We start from the raw sequence: 20,589 nt of genomic DNA, 5'->3' as shown, positions 1-20,589 counted from the left end.
TCTGCTGGTTCTGTACTGTAACTACATCTCCTTGTGTTCATCCTTAGTTGCTTTTTGTTGTAAATGTTGAATGTTGTTGTTTCTTTTTAATCCTTTTCTACATTTGTAAAAAATAACAAGTTGGCTGGCCCAACTTTACATTTGATTCCTGCATGTTTAATTATTGTATTGTTTGTTTTTTGCGCATGCTGTTTCAAACATTCTTGAAATACAAAAGAAGCTGATAGTTGATGTGTCTTTTGGATTTTAAGTGCACAACTAAAGCCAGACTTTCATTATCAGTTATCAGTTTCATTTGAAAAGGTAAAACTTGAACGCTTGTATGATGTCATGTGTCATTCATCCAACATGCTTGCATGTGATGTAGTTACCACAAACATCCAGAAGGTGTCGGCATAGTACAAGAAAACACAACAAAGACTGCTCCCTGACTTCAGGTGATGGTCAGCAGCCCCCCTAGAGGTCTAGCCTCATCATCTTTTTGTATTCCAGAAACAAGAAACGTATAAATGTTCATGGATGGAAAAACTAGTGTGTATACAAATACTATTTATACACAGTTTTGTTGCAAAACACGAGCAACCATTGTGGTAACGCGTACTTCCTCCTCATGTACTGAGTTGTGTCTCATCCCATCAGACGCTTCTCCCCTCTAATCCCATCACAGGATCTAAAGCCACTGAGTGATGCAGCTAAATGCTCAGCAAATCTCCTGAAGTGCCTCCGCAGGGGGTGGATGGGCACACAACTGAGCAAGTATTCAGCAGCACACTTGCAACAGTCAACAGACCAAGTGATGTGATTTGTGACTCATGCAGCTCTTGCAGGAGGGGAAGATGAGAAATGATTTATTTGTTGTGCTGCAATTGTGATTCCATGTGTCAGGTCTTAAGCTGCTAAACTCTGGTCTCCCTTATGACGCTGTACACAGAAGGTTAATCTGAAGAAATGTCAGTCTCAGTTATTTTACATTTTAAATGCCTGCACATGCATGTTAGTGTTTGATAAATCTAATAGTTTCTCATATCAGTTTCTTTTCCCCTGCAGAGTTTAAGTTTAAGTGCGCCTCATCTATTCTTGTTGCCTCCACCTCTCCTTGTGGGGTCTAAACCCCAACCACCACCACCACCACCATCACCTCCTCTGGCCCTCCCCACCTTCCCCTCAGTAATCCTGTCTGTCTGTTGTCCCGTTCTGGCCTTAGCAAACCGAGTCAAGCCTGGCCCAGCATAACACAACAAGAGCACACCCAGGAGTTAATCTGGATCATGACGGTAATTACTGCCGGAACGGGTGGGGTAGTGGTGGTGGTGTTGGTGTGCGTGTGTGTGGGGGGGGGTATTGTCCACTAAGGGAGGAGTCACACAGGCAGGTTCTACCCACTGACCTTGGAGAGAACTGTGAGGAAGGGAGGGAGGGAGGAGAGAAACAGAGAAGGAGGCAGATCCTGGCATTAGCATACTGACAGAGTTTCAGCACTGCAGCTCTCTCTGTGCAGTCGTGTGTGTCTGTGTGTGTGTGTGTGTTGCTGCTGAAAGACAGAAATACAAGGAGGAGGACAAGTGTGAAAGAGATCCTGTGACAGATGAGAGAAGAGGATTTCATGAGCACTTGTGAGTAGACTGCTATCACAATCAGTGTGTGTAGCTACATGTGTGTGTCCTGTAGTGTGTGTCCTGTAGTCACAGCTCAGGAATTCATTGAGAGTTTCTAAACTCCACTACCACAGACAGTCTTTCTACACTGTTTGTTATTTTGTAACCAAGGTGTGTGTGTGTGGCTTTTTGGTGGGCGTCGTAGTGTAGTTACAGACGTTTGTGTGTTGTGTGTGCTTGGTCGCCATAGCACGTGTTGTCCTGTCAGAAAACGCTTTGGTGAGACAGCTGCGTCAGTGATGTTGCTGTGGGAGGATGTGGTCCTCGCCCTCCTTGTTTACAAGCCAGGCTTCTTTTATTATGCAATTCCTGCATGCAGGCATCAGTGCAGCCTACAGTGTGAATCAATAGCAGCAGGATTTGTTGGCTGATGGACCCACTGCAGCACCTCAGCGTCTCCTGCAGTGTCCAGCTGAGGGAGGGGGACAGACCTGGCACTGCTGTCCTTAGAAGAGATGATGACAACAGCTTTTTCTCCTTCCCTCCATCATTTTTCTCCCATGATCATCATCATCCCTCCTCCTGCCCCTCCTCCACCAGTCAGTGCAGGTTATCTTTGCCCTGTAATTGGGTCATTTTCCCATTTCTCTGTCTGACGTTGGCGTCAGGAAAAGCAGCGAGAGACGGAGAGAGGAGGCTGGTTTCTGTGCTAGACATGCTGAAAGGAGAAGGTTATAGGGAGAAGGTTACACACGTGTAAGCCGTGAGCAGATGACGTAAGAGTGGAGGCATGGATGAGCAAGCAGCTGTGGGACAGAGAAGTAAAGGTTAGGGAAGGGTACAGAAAAACATGTTTTTGTTCTTTGTTTTGTTTTGTTTTTTGCCAGTGGCTGGTGATGCCCTACTTTCTGTCTAAGTCTGGTGGTTGCATTAGATGCAATATTACACTGCAGCGTCTCAGGCCAGGTAACTTCTGCTCACACACACACACACTTAAGCATCTTGTGGACGATCTCTCTCCTCAAGGTCGCGGTGCAGGTTATCTCTGTCTCCCTCCCTGTCTACTGTATCAGAAGACACAGTGGGATATTGTGTGCCGCACTGTGCTGAGTAGGAGGCAGCGCTCATGTGATGTTCAAGGGGGAAGTGAATAGCTGTCATTTATGTCAGAGCGTCCGTTTGCTCGGCAGCTGCCCCCTGCTCTGACTTCAGACACTGATCCTGCCTGTCAGCTGCTGCCGGACGTCTTCCACAGGCCGAGCTGTTGTCCCCTCAGCCACAGAGGTTGGAACATTAAACATGTTTATTGTGGTTTGCAAAGAAATAAGTATAAGAAATAAGAAATAAGTGTATTTTCACTTTCTAAGATGCACTTTTTTTATCTAAAAGGGAATAACTTAAAGTTTTAAAGAGTCTGTGCAGTGACAAGAAGTGGATTCAGAGTTGTCCGTGATACGACTTGGGACCATGATGTCCAGACAAATCTGTGAGGTCTGCCGGCAAAACAACAGCCTATTTTCTGGAATACAAAGGGAGTACTGCTGGTGGAGAAGGATCAAACAATTGCAGGAGGTTTTTATGCTGGTCTGTTAACACGAATCCAGGACAGAATCTAGATGATGTGTCACCTGATCTCACACCTTCAGACTGCTATGTCTACCCCAAAATGAAGTTAGAGCTTACAATCACTCACATATTCATCACCAAAGAAAAATCTGAAGTTTACCCTCTGAGGCAGGATAAACAGGACACCTCTCTCTGCCACAAACTTTAAACAATCACTTCCCATTAATTCAAAGCCCTCATTTACACAAAAACAGCAGACTGCATTTTGTCCATCGGCCTTGGTATTCTGTTAAACTTTTCAAAGCTTCCCAGTATGCCGCAGCTGATCCTCTGACAGCGCTAATCCCTGCTGGCAGACACTGGATCTCTGCACTGCTGCCCTGCAGACCACAGCCTCTGGATGTTTTTAGTACAGTCTGCAGCAGTAGCAGCTCTGCCAGGCAACTCTTACACTATCTATGTGTATGTGTGAGAGAGGAGATTTGATTTGTTACACCCTTATACAACATGGCAGATTGAGAGGAATTATAAAGATGTGGAAAATAATAAAGTTAAATGTTTTGTTTTTTAAGAATAGATATCGTCCCTGTACGTCTTTTTCATTTAGAAGAGCTTCAGAAACTGCTTTTTATTGTGAACTGTCCAGATGATAATCAGCAGGTAATCCTGTTAAGCTATTATTTCTCTAATAGCTTTGTTGTGGTCAGCAGATGGACTCTGCAGGGGTGTGCTTTGTCTTGTCTGACTGCTCTTTGGTGGATCACGGTTGACTGCAGCATTTTTTTGTTGTTATGCACTCACGTTCATTTGTGCTGGAGATTTTCACCATTGCAGAACAAACTGCGACCCTTGTAGACCTCATGCAAACCGGCTGTAACTAAACATTGCCCCATAAATAATCAGAGAATTTATATCAACCACAGAATCCAAAACATGTTGGCTAACATTCCCCTGAACATGACATTGAGGCCACTTGGAAGGATGGTTAGAAGCATTCTCAGCATTTCCCCTCAAAAAAAATCTGCCTCATTATAATGAGATTATCTTGGGTCTGTGGCTGATTTATGAACATTCTGTTAAATAGTTTGTTGCTGCCATTTCCTTTATGCTCCTACTGAGCTGGGAGTTTAGCTAACCTCATCAGCAGACATCAGCGAAATGGATTGCTGCCGTGTTCAGCATCCACTGAAGGACCACTGGGTGAAGGAAGGAAGGAAGAAGTGAACATTTTGAAGAGCTGTTGAAAGAAATTACACTCAGAGATCTTGTGTTGTATTTTCTCCTGATATTCCCCTTTCTTCTTTACAAAAAAGCAGGCAAAATATTAATGCTGAGATGAACAACTGTCTACCACCATCACTCTCCGTCAGTGGGATCCTAACTATAGACTTGAATTCCTTCAGTATGCACACAATCTATCTGTGAATTTGTGGAGTCCAGACTCTTTAGAGATTGTTTTGTAACTTTTTGTAGCCATGGGGTGCCGATAGTGCCGATTGTACACTTCCACAAATACATGTTGTGAAGATCTGACTTTGATGGATCAGTGTTAAGTAAAACAGGGCACTTGAAATCACCTGTAAACAGATGGATTCTAATCGTTGAGTCACATACTTTTACTACTCACATACACTACCGTTCAAGTGTGGGGTCACCAGGCCAGTTCTATAGCTTTTCTTGTCAGCATAACAGTTCAGCTGTGCTATCATCAATTAGCCTTTTTAACACTTTTTTACACTGGACTGTATGTCCGATTACTTTAATGTTATCTTGATTAAAAAAAATGACATTTCCAAATGACACAAACTGTTGAACAATAGTGTAGATGTAAAAAAAAAAAAAAAAATCAACAAAGTAATAAAACCCGCCACGCAACAGGGTACAAATGACATATTAAGGCTTGCGTCACTCATCACTCCCAGACATGATTCTTTTTAGGTGAGTTTCTTTTTGATCCTGTAGTGTGGATGAATGTCAGTCTGAGAGGATTTTGAGGACACATGCATGTTTACAATCAGTTACATAGCACACATGCTTCATAAACATGAATAAAGTGAAAATAGAACAATTATCCTCCTCTTGCTATTAAATTAAAAAACCCTAACAGTCTGACGTTTAATTATGAGCTGCATGCTCGTTGGACTGCAACATATGGGCACCATATGACCATGTCTTCTGACTTCTGTATCAGATTTCTGTTTGAATACACACGTTACATCCACACAAACATTGCTGATATGACAACGATTAGAATAAAACTATTAAGCAATATTTTCATATATGCTTTATGTCAAGACAACAGTGCATGTCTGTAAACAAATTCAAAGTTTGTCTTTGTGGTGTTTTTAATAGAGGATTGCACATCTGTTGTAGTTTAGGTCACAACCATGAATGAAGAAATCCAATAGATCTCCCTGTTGTCAGATGTGTTCTCTGCAGCCTGCATGTCTTTTGTTTACAAGTCATCACGCTAACCTGTTTCAGATGTGGGTGACATCTGACACGAAACAGGTTAAAGGGTGGTGTGGCCTGTAAGATGTGTCTGCTTGTGTGTCTGATTAGAATGGAAGTGATAGCAAAAATAATCCCTGCGTCCCTGGATAGCTTCACTTGACCTCCACGTGAACATGCTTGGTGTTGTTGCATGTTCTGGAAGTGCTGTGCTTTTATCTGAAACAGTTATATCTGCCCAATTACCTGGCAGAATTTGTCATGAATGACAGACCAAGGGTTTTAATGTTTATTTCCCTCCAAAATTAGCACTGGTTCTTGTAGCTGTAGGTAGTGCTCATGTGGTCATGTCAACTTCCCCATTAGTTTACCCCCCAACAAAACAGACTTAATCTTATTTGGAGGCATCCAAAGTCCTACCTTTGGCCCTACCTTTTAATGTCTTTGTTGTTTTTTAAGGGCCCCCAACCTTTGTGTTGATTGCAGCTGAACCAGGTAATAGTCAAGATAGGAGAAGATAAGAGCAAAGTTAAAAGGAGAAGGACTTTTAGCCATGTGTCCAAAAATACTTCTCTTGTGAGCCAGCTGGATTCTCATGAGATCATGTGACGATCCATCTTGCCAGGCTTCAAGCTATGTGCTAGAACTGCAATGTTCAGATCAGTCAGCCCCCCCTTATGCAAAGCTCTACTGGCAGCTACTGTTTTAGGTGTGATTATGGTGGTAACAGCAAGACCCAATCTGATTGGTTGAAATTACATGGTTCATCCATTTAACTATTATTTTTGCATCATTTTCTCAGGACGATTCGTCAGACATTTACGTGTGAGTTACATACATTTATCACATCCATATTTTTAGATGTTGCATGCAATAAGACTCGGAATGCTAATGCTAATGCTTGATTTTCCCAGGTGAATCTGTCTGTTAGGCCAGGTGAAACAGCAGGTTTGTGTGTGAAATAGGTGAGGCTGATGGTGCAGAAAGGCAGAAAACAGGATGTGGCATCAGTGAACTGTGAGAAGCGGGTTACATGCCTCAACACATTCTCAGGCCAGCGGGGTGTTGGCATGAGGTCAGACATAGGGTCAGATGTTCATAAATAGATGCAACACATTGGGACATATGATTCATGTCCACACAAACATGAAGAGAGAGCGAGAGAGACACAGAAACTGGACTTAACCGCAGCTGTCTTACTGGTTCTTTGATCCAATCTCAGCAGACAGGCAGTGTGTCAGTCACACAGCAACCAGAGACACCCATAGAAACAAACCATCCATGGTACTTGTAGATAATATGATATTTAGAATATAATTGCCTGAACAGAAAACTGTTGCTTTTTAATCTAATGCTTATATGTATTTGGAAATATTGCACATGCTCTGTGCATGTTCATCCCCCTTAGCAAAGCTTACAAAGCTTTGTCTGCTTATGTGTGTTCAGCACCACGTGTTATAAATCTGATGAATGCAAAGAGATTCCACTGGCTGCTGTCAGCCTCCTCAGACCGACATGGTTTGAATTGACACTTGCACCTACTGTGAAAATTCACAAAAGCAGACAAAAGCGAAGACATCAACATCACATAGTTCAGCAAATTCATACTGGTACAGTGTTCTCAGATGCAAAGCCTAATGTAAAGAATGAGGTCAGCCTGATCATTCAGCAGAGATAACAGGAGGGATTGAGCTGAGAATAATGTTCTTGTCATTGTCATAATCTGTGTTGCTTCTTTGAAGCGGCTGAGCTCAGGCCAACCTGCCACATGGACTGTGGGAATCTTCTTTGCCACACATATTCACTCCTATTGAGTGTGGTTGTGTACTCTGGGTGTGGCTGAGCTCTGTTTCTACTCTTGCCTTCAGCAGATTTTTCCCTCAGCAAGTGGAGCGAAGGTTCATTTCAGGTTACTGCACTTATCTGCTCCTGCTTGTCCCACACAGTGCTCCATAGGTTATAGCAGCAAATCTGTTTTGGTTTAATGTTTGTCATTGAGCACATCGCACATTACAGCAGCCACGGCTTCTGTATGGACAGCCGCACTATGATGAGCTGTTGACAGTGTTACCACGGTAACCCATCAAATGACACCACAGAAAGTCATCCCGCAGGATTTACCCAACTTTCTGCTACACACCCTCACTGGGTGAGAATAATGATGGGATGACTGTTGTCAAAAAATAAAATGAGTGTTGTCATCCAGCTTGTATAGGAGACACACACAGTGTAATCCTGCTCTCGTGCATTCAATCTAGCCAGAAAAGTTTTCTACTGTTATGTCATTTTGGCTGAGTGAGTGTTAATTCTTTTTTATGCAGGTGGAGATTGTTGAAAGGTGATAATAGAAACCTTTCCCTTCCTCTCTTAATGATAAGCTTCACTGGGATGAGGGGGGGAGAAAACAAAGACATGAGGTCATGGATCAGAGCTGATGTCAGGACGAGAGCTGCGAGCCAAATGTGAGTCATTCGTGCGCACAGTCAGGCCACAGTTAGAGAGAGAGGCTGGCAAAGCTTGGCATCATACATATGGATACATATGCACAGCACTGTCCACCTACAGCAGCTGTTCAGTAATCCTAATTCTTTAACATTTAATTCAGCTGTAATTTGTGTTTTATTTTAAAATAAACGCACACTATTGTACCTAAAAACTAGAAACTTCATATCCATGTTTATGACTCATTATTTGATTTACATTTACGCCAACAGTAGTTTTAGTAACTTCAAGGGAAAGGGCATCATATTTCGTCATATTTATTAGATGTGTTATGTGGACAACATCCTTCAGTTTGTCAAGCTGCTGCATCCTCTCCTTCTGATCAAGATGACGACCTTGATCAGCTCATGTTCTCCTGTTTATGGCCAAATTCACCTCAACTATTATTTCATACTTCCGTGCGTCTTAACGAGCCAAGTCTGCACAGCCTCATCCAGGCTTTCCAGAAGAAAGGCGGACATGACACACACACACCATTCGAGGCCTCTCGGCGAGGTCACGTCTCAGCTCTGGGATTATCAGAATAGCTGGTCTCTGACGTGATCTTTCTTTTCTTCTCTTACTGTTAATTCGATCTGTTTTTCATTTCCCAGTTAGATAGATTTGGCTGCAGCTATGTACGCATTGTCCATGCACAACGCTCCAACTGTATTAAGGAACAAATTTATAGGATCCCCTTAATCCAAACAAAGTTATTGATGCTGTATTCCTGCCACATTAAAAATGCTGTTGTGTAAACAACATTGATCTTTATTTATAATGTGTTTTCATTTATAATGCTGGAGGAAACACAAGTAATCAGGCCTTTCAAAGGTCTCAAGATCTCAATAACACCTTTTTTTTCTCATTGACATAGATTGAATTTCTCTTTGTTGGTGAAGTGAGTTTATGTGAAACAGGTTGACCCTTCACCTCGTGCAGACATTTGTTGCCCATGTGGAGATGACTCCTGATGATTTGGGGGGTTCATGTTTCATGTTTTCATCAAGGTCTCCACTGAAGCGCCATGATTTTCTCAGAAATTTTGTCAAACTGTTCAGCAGTGGACTTGAATACAAACATCATTGTCATTGTGCAAAGACATAATCTTTGACAAATGTGTCAATACCAAAAGTGCTCACAGTGTGTTAGCTTAGAAGGATTTGGTTTGATCCTCGTCCTCAGTGCAAGCTTTGACAGTGGGATAAATAAATGGCTGTGGAAATCTTGTCATGGAGTGACAAAGAGCAAGCTGCAGAACAAAAGCAGATTTGTTCTTTCTTAAGATAAGAAATTCATTGACTTTGATAACATTTCTGTTTAAAAACCTCCGCTCAGTGCCACTGGTTCAGTGCTTCTCCTCTGATTTCCTGGTGTTTGTTTTACATGATTGTGGGTGGTAAACTTTCAGCAGTAGCCGACACTTCAGCACAAGGATATTTCTCAGAGGGCCGAGGCAACAGCTCTGTGTGAAGTGTAACAGAATGCACAATAAATACACACACTGTGTGTTTGAGTGGAGAGTTGGGGACAAGTCGCAGCGATGAGCTCCCAGCTCTCCCAGTCTTTTGTCTCATTACAAGCGTTCTTTGTGCCAGCCCGAGATCACATGTCACAATATTTGAACAGCTGCGAACGATAGTTGTGTGTTTGCTCTTTTCCATCGACACAGAGGGCAGAGATCTGCTTTGATAAGATGGACTGTGAGAATGTGGAGAGCTGAGGAGCAGGAGAGGGAAGAGCATTTAAACAATAATCACAATATTCTGTGATTATTGTACAAAATGTATTACCAGCACCAAAAACACAGCTCTTATATGGTTGGAAATAAACCATTTAAAAGACGGACAGCTGAGAATCTGTCCCAGAGTGTAACTCATGTCTAATTGGTGTGAAATCAATGTGTTGCCATTAGACACCCAGTAATGGATTGTGTTAAAAACCCTGTGAGGAAACTCATTGACAGCTCCATCTATGCTGTCACCTCTGACTTGCACCATCAACCAACAACTGTCAATATTTGGACTGGGAACATAACATCTGCTCCCAGAGTTCTTTCCATGAAGACCAGTATAGTTCTTTGTATACAAAGTCATCTGTTTGTGTGTGTAATTCTGGTAATAGATAAGTTTACAGCCTAGGGTAGAATGTCCTTGGTGTGTTGTAGAGAATTCATTTGCTCCTTTATTCTGTGTTTTTTCTTATATTCTTAAATAACCGGACTCACCAGCCACCTCCATCTTTCAGACATCCTGTTGTGTTATTGGCTCCCAGAAACTGAGTCAGAGCCTCAGACTGACAGCAGGAGGCTGTCTGGTGGTGGTGCTGCACACTGCTGCTGAGCTGAGATCCCAACACAGCTTTATTCTTTTTTTTTCCTTTTTTTTAGTATTTGAACTTCATGTAACTAATGACTAATGTAGGACTGTTATCAAACACAAGTAATTCATAGATTCTTGTTACTAGGCCCATAAAAGACAAGAGAGGTTTGTTGTGTCCTGCAACACACAATGGTCATTTATAATAGTGGATACAAAGCTTGGGAATGTATCAGTGTTCTGTCGTTGGTTGTGCATGAATGCATACGTGTTAACTGCTACGTGTGCATGCGTGTTATTGTGGAGTGGGTGTTGGGTTTCTGTCCTTGAGCTGCGTTTGTGCACAGACGTATTGTGAACGCAGTGGATACGTGATCATCATGGCCACTTTGTATCAGGTTCAACACTCTGCTGAAACCATGACCTCAGCCCGTTATGGAATTACTGAGTCAACATCTGCATGTATGAGCTGCAGTTAAAATGCAAAATGGAAGCTGCTAAATGAAAAGTGAATGCTGGTGTTTTTTCACATTGGAAATCAAGGTTAAAATAGGGGTCAAGCACATTTTGCAAACTGAGAAAACGACACACTACGTCGTCTCAAGTGATCAGCTCCGGTTTTTGATTACAGATGGACAAAATCCTGCTGCAAATTGAATCGTGCTAAGCTCTGAGGTTGTGTAAACTGCTGCTGATCTCTGCATTGTCTCCAACTGGAATAAAAAGGCTCTGCTGAAACTGTGTCTTCCTGATTACGGTTAGTGCCTGCTGGTGGAGAAGTTGATAAGAAATCTGGGTAAGGATACAGCTGCATCACTCTGGGAGGAAGACAGTGCGTGAAAAGAGGTCAAAAGAGGGAGGGGAAAAACAGAGAGAGAGGGAGGGAGAGGAGGGCACCTTGGCAGTCCTAAGCGGAGCACAATTAAAATTCTGTTCTAGTCACAAGCACACATTGTTTCAAGTCACCATTTGGTATTTGATATGGGAAAGTGTAATCACACCCTTTGTGGTAAGTGTGGAATTTAACACTGATGGCACTGATATAGTACTATATGTATAAAAAGTGATATCTACTTTCTCCAGAGGGGGCTGCCTGCATCATGTCAGTGTCTTGGTGTGCTTGTCCCTGCAGTGACCGTCCTCTGCTACAATATAACAAAGATTCCCTTAAGAGTAAACTTGAGTTTAATCTATTACCTGGGACTTTGTGGCTTTTGTTGTGTCTGAAACTGATCTATAATCATATCTAACGAAGTTTTCTAATGAAGCTAACTTTTAGATTATCAAGTCAAGTGAACTGGCACAGCTCCCAGCCTTTATCAGTATGATTCTCCCTGTGGGAGAACATAATTTAACTTATTAAACCACCTAATGCCATGGATTTAGTTGCAATCATCTATTTTCATGCACTGTTGTGTCTAGCTTGTTTTTCCTCCCCCCCACTGTATTAATCTTAGTACAGCAGAAATGATCCATCTGAATTAGAATGTTTTATTAAGATTAAAGCTAGCAGATGAGAAAACAACATGAGTAAAATAGAATCAGTCCTATTCTCTATTTTGAATTTCACATTGAATATTTTCCCAACTTGTATCAGACACATTTGAGTATGTTAAAGCCAACAGGACCCTATATTCACCTATTGGCCAGAGAAGGACGAAACTCTGGTTGCCATGGTAACAGATCATCTTTAAATCCTTGTTTGTGTCAGAGGTAATGCCGTGATCTGAGCAGGCTGTCTGTCGGGGATTGGCTGGTCAAGGTGAGTCTTTGCCGCTCAGTCATGAAGATTGGCTTAAATTTTCATAAGGACAACATTTCAACACACACACACACACTGTGTAGAACTGCTTGTAGGCAGCTTTGTGTTGCTTAGATTGACATTTATGCTGGTTTATTGAAATATAAGATGCTTTTTTAGTACAGTGCAGACTGTATAGAGATACATTCTCCATTAGTATTCTCTGTGAAAGCCCACTAAGACCACTCATGGCTGCCCTCTGCTTATTGTGTACACTGGGAGACAGAGATTCAATTAGAGTCTGTACATCCTGCTTAACCAACTCGACTATGGAAAGACTCATTTTTTCTGATGAGTGCAGCAGGCAATTATCTGCAGAAGGGCAGCCTAGCAAAACAACCAGAATAGAAGCTGCTACTGTTAAATTCATATGTAAACAGCTGTATTGGATGGATTGCCACAAAATGTGTTACAGACATTTATGGTCTCCATAGATGAGCCCTAAAATGTTGCCTATATTTTAGCTATTAGCTCAAAACTAAACTGCTAGCATGATTGTTGCTATGTGTGAATTTATTTTCTTGAACTAAACATTCGTTAGTAACCATGTATTGGTTGATTCCTTATCAGCATGTGAACCACTTATGGCCAGTCCAATATAGACAGCCACAACAGTAACCTTTGACCCCCTAAACACCCAGAGTCATGACATTCGGTGTTGCTATGAGGATGGCAGGTCACAGCCATGACTTTTGACCTTTTTAACTTCTAGGAAGGGCTGGATTTTTAACCTACCGTGTTAGCAGTTCATGGACACAGTGAATGGCCAACAGTGTGAGAAATATGTCCAGTGTGGCCGCACCCTGGCCACTGCTGCTGCTGTTTCAGTCCTCACACAGCTCTGGTCTGGTCTGAGGTCTCCTAAACACATACAGTTAAATTTAGCCAGGCTCAGACTGACCACAGACACAGCCAGACCTCCTGAAATCTGATCCTATTGTCTACCTCTGTCTCCTCTGTCTTTGTGTTTTACTTCAGAAACTTATTTTTTTTCTAGATTTCTCTGTTTGATCCCCTGCTACTGCACACACATCACCCTGTCTTCATTTCCCCCCTCCTCTCATACCCATCATGCTCAGGGGCAGCTGACTGGAGCTGATTTATGTAGTGTTTGCACAGGGTTAGTACTCATGGTTCTGAAGGAAATTAAATGTTCAAGTTTCAGCACAGGCTGGATTCATGTTACCTAAAATACTCATGTGATTCTTTTATTTTGGCTAAGAAGGTTCATGTTGTGTTTATCCCAGAGTTCAAACGATTGCATAGAATATAAAGGCTGGGCACCTCATGCTGGCCTGAGTGATGTGTATTAGTGGTCACTTAATGGTAACTGGACTATGCGTGTGCATGAACTTGCCAGACCATGTGATGGACTGTTTTTTTTACAATGGCTAATGGCTAGCAGTAAGAAGTTAATCACAAGACTGCCAGTAACAGTGTGTTTACACTGGAGGACTCTGCAGTGACAAATCATATTTGCATGTTTTTGTCTGCTAGTTCACTCACCCTAACAAGAAGACATTTCTTGCAGGGTTAGAGTTCTACTTATAGATTAAATGCCAATTTATCGTACATTTACCGTAACCTTGTGGGAATGTAACACTGTCGGAGACCTTGTTTTATACAATAACTGTTGTGATCCTTACGTCTGACATTTAATTTTATTTATTGTGAAATTTGTGTCCTAGTGCCATCTAACTCCTCCTCCTCCTCATTCTCTGAGGCTCCAATGCTCACTGGCCTGTAATCAGGTCCTGATGGCAGGCCATGAACATGATGAGATCACCTATTAGTATCACTGCTCTCATTATCTATTCCACCTATTCGTCCTCACATTTGGAAAAAAAGAGGACAGTATACTTATACCCACAGACATGATGTTTTCTCTCCATTATAAACTATCACATTGCTTCAGTTCTTTCAGAGAGCTTTAGACCTGTAGACCTCGTCCTCCATCATCACACACATATGATAAGGCATATTTCTGTCTCTTTATGATTTAGATGAGCAGGAATGCAGCAGGAATGAGCTGAGAGATATGGTGTTATTAAATGCTATAAATAACATGTTTTCTGACCAGGATGAATAACACCTTTATGTGGGCAGTGTCAGCTGGGTGTAGAGACAGATGGCTTTGGAGACAGCAGTGCATGTTTTATTAATAATTTTCACTGCCCAGTTTACGCATTAAAAGAAAAATTGCTGCATAATGTATGGCCCTGCCTTCGGAGCATGTTTCAGCTACATTTGTGATTAATTCAGACACTAAGTGTATTTTAAAATGAAACTTCTTTATTAAAAAAAAGAAAAATAAAAGCATGTATTTTTTCTTTGCTTAATTTAAAACATGTTATGTTATAGAGACTAAAGAAAATGTATTTAGATGACCTTTACTTAGGATTAGTGAGACATGTTTTTGCATTGCCTTATACCTTAGAAGGGTAACACATGACATTAGCTTAGAAAAACGAACATGATTCCCCCAGAACAAGAACATTTCTCATCTCTGGCATCACTGGACTGATCCCAGATACAGTTACACAACGGGCTGCAGAACGGGCCTGGACCATGATTACTCATGTCATCGTTGGGAACGAGCGTGAAACTGACAGAGACCTACTTTCTCTCAAATGGGATGTAAAAGATCTTATTGCCTCAATGAGCACAAACAGCTTTTTTCCCTCTGCTGGTTTAAGTCCTCCTGTTCTTGCGCTTCCTTTGACATACAAGTTCTGTTAAACTAAACTGAACTAAAATTTATACACGTACATAGTGTTCTTTTACTTTTGGCATCTTTAAAACTCCACATAAACCTGAATGCAATGATGTCATCTCTCACTTGTGGAAGTGATTTAGTGGTAGCAGCAGTCTCTGTAGGTCTCAGTGAACATCCACCTTTTGAATGTTTACCTTTTCGTGCATGCTTGCACTATTACTCTGCCTAGGAGTGAATAGCAGCAGTTATGCGTCTGTCTAGCTTCTGCAATACTATAAATAGGCATCCACAGCCCCTGAAGGAGGTTGAAGTGTTGTTGGCCAGCTGGTCAAGCTGTCACACATGGGTGCTCTAGTATGTCCTTTAACACTTGTGTTATTTCTGGCAGTTTGAAAATAATTTTAATGGCAACAGCAGTAATGCACATGAAAGCAATAAAAACTGAGGCCGATGACCCACATTGTTGCATGCTATTCAGTCAGTCATCCTGACAGTGAAATAGTTCCACTTCAGATCAGCCCCACCTTAAAAGATGCCCATTGTGTGTGTGTGTGTTTGTGTGTGTGTGCTTGCAGGCAGCCTGGATGAGGATTCCTCCAATCTGTGAACTGTTGTGCCTGTGACATCACTCTCCCTCCTGTTCCCCACCTCTCCCTTTTTACTTCAGCGTGCTTGGCCAATCAGCAACCAAGGAGATCTAGTCACATGTGAATCCCCCTCTACCCCCACCCCTCCTAGTCCCGGTTACCATGACAACGAGCACTGGTCCAGGCAGCATCTTGCTGTGGTGAGAAGAGGTGGGGGGGAAAGAAGGAGGGAGGAGAAGCAGAAAGAGAAGGGGGAAATAGAACAATCCCAGCCAGAGGAATAGCTTTTTGGATGTTCGGCTTGGCTCCCCTCGTTGCTGTAAGTACTTGACCGCTATTATCCTCTTTCACCTGAGCTGGCATGAGTGAATGAACGCAGATTTTTCATGCAGTCTATTGTCATCTGTGTTTGATAATGTGATATGGCAGTTGCCTTTCAGGATTTCAAGGATGACATCATGTATAATTCCTTTGTGGTGTTTAGAATGCATCCAGCCTGCCTCACCTTAGGTAGACAGCATGTCTTTGTCTGCATGCCACTGATCCTTCAAAAGCTAATGATAAAGCTCAGTCGGTGACCAGAGGCGTGGTGGGAACCGAGGTGCTCAGTGCAATTAAAGGCTGTTTCATAATGTGGATCTCTGATGTATTATAATCCGGCAGCTCTTATTCCTCCAAGTATGACTTCCTTTTCTCTCTCTCTCTCTCTCTCTCTCTGTCAGACCTTGCCGGCACTTTGTGTCCCCCGGTGGTTCGTTTAATTAGCAAATTATATCAAATCAAAGTAGGGCAGCTTGTTCTGATTGGAGGCCTCATATGTGGAACATCTTTGGTAGGAAGAGTGAGATTTATGCACTTTTCATTCACAGTCAAAATGTTGCCTAGGTTTAAACCAAAATGTATCCTAGGTTTAAACCTCATATTAGTGGTGCAATAACTTGTTATGATGCAATGTCGCTGTTTTCAATTTCATACCAAAGAGTTTGAGTTTTATTGTGGGTAATAATGTAAATTCCTCTTAGTTCATTTTTCCAGTCTGTGACTAATTTTCTTATTAATTTTGTTAAAAAAATCTTTTGAACTAAGTTAAAAATTATACAAGCAATTACACACTTTGGCAGGTATGCAAACCTATGTTTTCTGCCTCAGGGGTTCCTTTTAAGAAAACATTATGGAAACCTTATAATAAGCATGTCTGGAGATGTAACAATCATTCCACTTTTTCTATGAGAAGACAGCGCAGTACTGTATTTACAGTGATAAATTCCACTTAGACCTAATCTGGATAGAATTATGTCTGGCGTGACTCCATACATGTCCTTGTACCTCTTCAATTCCATTCAGTTCCCTTGTATCTTTTCCTCTACATATGTGTAGGTAGAACAGATGTTTTGCAGGGAAGAATTTTTTTAAGTTTGCCACATAAACAAAAGTGATGTTGATGCTGCCACATGGTTATGTTCAAGGATCTTAGTGAGATCTCTCCAGATACTTAAAAAAACAGCTGCACAGCAGGCATATCTGTCCAGTGACAGGAGGAGACAGGAAAGTGTCCGCCTAGTCAGATCCCCGAGAGGGAGAGACTGAGTGTGTAATGTGTGCGGAGCTGATAGTGACAGAAGGGTTCCTCCTTTCAGCCTGAGATGGAAACACTACAGGGACTCTTGATATAAAGCTGATTAAAGTAGATTAAATATGCGTCAGGTTGTCACTATGTAAAACTGCAATGGTTTTTGCTAGCCTGCGCTAGATGAACATTTGAACCAGCAGTAATTCTGATAATGGGTTTATTAAAGCAACAGCAAGTTGTTGACCTTTCTTTAGACAGCACACTTAGGATAATCACTGTGTAATAATAATAATGCCTATTATGGGTAATAGGTTCTTTGCATTTGCAGCATAGATTGCTGGGTGAATGGTGTAAACAATATATATTTGTAGAATGAACAGAGTCTTTTGGTGTCTGTTGAACAAAAGCAGTGTATCAGTGCATATTTCTGTCTTTGGGAGGCAGCCATAGACTTGCTGTTTTTTTATGTGATGTCTTGCCATTTGAAAGCAATTGTTTGAAACTTATAATTTTCCTCAAGTTGTAATCTTATGGTTTTCCACTAAGGCAAACTTCAGCCCCTCTGAAACCACTGCACAATCTCTGCGTATATATTTTGTTGGAAAACAAACAAATAGACTTCAGTGGGAAGTATATATCTTCAAGATTCCTTATAGTGGAAAACACACATGCAGACAAGCACAAAGCATGTGCTGGGACTTACTGTCCGTTACTTCATGTCATGCTGCAACCAGTTAAAACAATTGTCCATTCAATGGTGTGTATATTTGTTTAGCAAAGACACGTGACTGCTGCAAACACTGCTAATTTAGTTATTCTGATAATTCAGTTGAGGAAATCAGCAACCATGTTGAATTAATTTCAATCCTAACAGAAGATACAGAATTTTAAGTTAAGACATATATATTTTTTAAGAGTCCTATTTAAATATTGGATATTAATTTTTCTTATTAACAATGGACTCTAAAGCCTCATTTTAGTGCCCTCAGTTGTAAACAACCATGTTTCAAACTATCGGGTCAAGTCATGTTGGTAAGTATTTAACAACAACATTGAACAATCACGCACAAAGTACCGCGGTGTATCTGTGGTAAATACGAAACAGTTAATCTAAACATTTCAGCAATCATGTAAAACACAATCCAGCCCGCCTCTCCCTGTTATGTACAGCAGTTCTGTTGTTTCTTACACCACGTGAAGGCAGCAGTACTGCTGCGTCACATTGGAAGAGACCAATCGGATTTAACTAAGTTAAAACACGCAGGCCCACTTCAAGGAGGTGCGGGGGCTGCTCATTTTAGAAGCTTAGACACATGCCGGCAAAACCCAATTTTCGCTCAGCGTACCCCCTGATAGTTATCTATTTTTTTGTTTTAACATAAATGTCACCGGAGTTTACAGCTCGCTATGGCTCGGTGAAATGTTATTATTTATAGTCTTGCCTTCTCCCCCCTCCTTGCCGCCATTGTAGTTCCGACCGATCCCTCTCTGTCAGTTTCAAGTTGCGCCTTCTCCCCTGCTCTCTGAGGCTCTCTGCTTTGGTCGTAACGAGCAGTACACTCAAAATAATAGACATACATTTTGGATTTTTTTTATTTTTCCTATTTTACACACTGACATGGATTTATTGACGCTATCCACGAGTGGATTATAAACGCGCAGGATTCAAAGGTAAGAATATGTCTCCCGCTTGCATGACAAACACGGTGCATTTTTTAATGTTACCGTGGGATCCGCGGACTGACTGCACCTTTCCACGTCTGGGAATGGTCACCCTCTGGTGGGTTTAATAGAGCAACTAACGATTTAACTACTCGGACCCCTAATAAAATTTGGCATTTTTTATCTTGCATAGGACATGCACGGTGCTCTGCCGACCTCGGCTTTAATGGGACAGGCAGCCTGTGGAATGTGGTGGATGGTGGCAGCACACGTTTGGCTCCATATTTATTTGTGTATAGTGCATAATATTCTCATGTTTGAGAACGCAGAGTCATATCTGAGATTGTTGATGATTTTTCAGGGCTGTCATGGAAGTATGGTGGTGTGCTGTACATCTATAACCTCATTCATGAATCCACTTTTATATGCACATCATGCTAGTAGAATCACACGATTTAAAACTGTGACTTCATAATTAGAAATTTCATTTTATGGCAGAAAATCAAACATCTATATGATCTCATCAATCTCAATATGTTGCTGCTAATTACTGCCACATGTACTTGCCCATACCTGGATTGTACCCCCGAGGCCTTTCGTGTCTAGTCACTGAAATCCTCCTCTTGCTTGGTGCATGCCGTTATTTATTTTTGGTCTGTCTTCACTGACCTTAACAATAACAATACCACACTTACTCCAGCTGACCCACATCAGTCCATACATCAGCTTCCAGCAGCTGGAGTCAGTCTGTGGTTAAGTGGAGCGGGGAGATCCTGACCTGACAGACATTTCCCTCTGACAAAGACTCTTATCCTATCCCAGTCCAGTGATTGAGCATTTGTTTTATTGATCAGTGATATTGACTTTTGCTGGGTTTGTTTTTCTTTTTTGTATTTTACTAAGATGTGAATTAGTGTGTGTGATGTCTGTTAATGTTTTTATGAGATCAGGATACGGAGCAGAGGAGGAGGAGGATGTTTGTTTGGTGGCTGACTCAGCATACGAACAGACAGGAGTTGGCTGTTGTGGTTATGTCCGACTTGCACAGCATACATGAAATCCTCCCTTTCCTTTTATATGATTTTCTATCTTTTCCCTTAATTGACAGCTTCATGTCAGATGAGCATCCTAGTCCCTTTTCTCAAAACATAGCACGGCATTGCACAAGATAACGACCCCTGTCGGTGTTGTGACAATGTCTGAATGAAGACATTCAGAAACATTTAAGTAAAACATTTTGAGTAAGACTGAATGAACGGCACTTGAAAAATAAAGCCAGCCATGTTACATGTCCTGTATTGAAGTTGTGTTACAGAAGTTCAGTGGAACAGGAGCATTTATTTTAAACTCAGCAATGATTAATTGTATTATTTGCTCATTTGATTTTCCTTCTCTGAGACCTATACATCGATTTATAAGCTCTAATCTTTTGTATTGATATTAGGTGCTCCTTATCTTTGTGGGAAGGGGCTTAACTTGACAAAATGCCACAGTTAAAGTTATTATTGAATAAATATGTTGAAGCTAGCCACAGTTCTCTCTTATGAAGATGCAGTTGAAGAGTTCAGGTTGGTTAGTCCAAGTTTATTATTTTCTCCCTCACTTACATCCTGTTAAATTGTGGCAAAATACCATTAAAAGGTAATTTCCTTATGACAGATTCAACCCATGCACCGGTCTATATACACTCCAAGCTGCCCAGCATAACAATAATGAGTCACTCTGACCCCTTGCTGATTGTCACTCTCAGAGGGAGATATGAATTCCTGCCCAGCTCTGACCCCCTGTGACCCTGAAAAGTGTGGTGGGTTTGAAAACTAGTGCTAAATGAAAGGAAGGAAG

At 41.6% G+C, this 20,589-nt stretch overlaps 1 protein-coding gene across 32 annotated transcripts in view; it reads left to right on the top strand.

The window, feature by feature from the left end:
• The first annotated feature begins 1,470 nt into the window (after positions 1-1,470).
• Positions 1,471-20,589, top strand: part of mical3a (microtubule associated monooxygenase, calponin and LIM domain containing 3a) — a 73,697-nt gene continuing 54,578 nt past the window's right edge. For 8 of the 32 annotated variants that reach the window (XM_028408654.1, XM_028408658.1, XM_028408655.1 and 5 more), the window contains exon 1: positions 18,498-18,756. The gene's annotated coding sequence lies outside the window, so the exon portion shown is untranslated. Of the gene's footprint in view, positions 1,614-15,503; positions 15,835-18,477; positions 18,757-20,589 lie in introns of those variants that run through there. The other 24 variants (XM_028408669.1, XM_028408668.1, XM_028408667.1 and 21 more) reach the window with 11 other exon arrangements.

This window comes from Parambassis ranga, chromosome 6 (assembly GCF_900634625.1).
Source record: "Parambassis ranga chromosome 6, fParRan2.1, whole genome shotgun sequence".
Lineage (NCBI taxonomy): Eukaryota > Metazoa > Chordata > Actinopteri > Ambassidae > Parambassis > Parambassis ranga.
The sequence above is the reverse complement of the archived record's forward strand: the minus strand, read 5'-3'. Positions and strand labels throughout refer to the sequence as shown.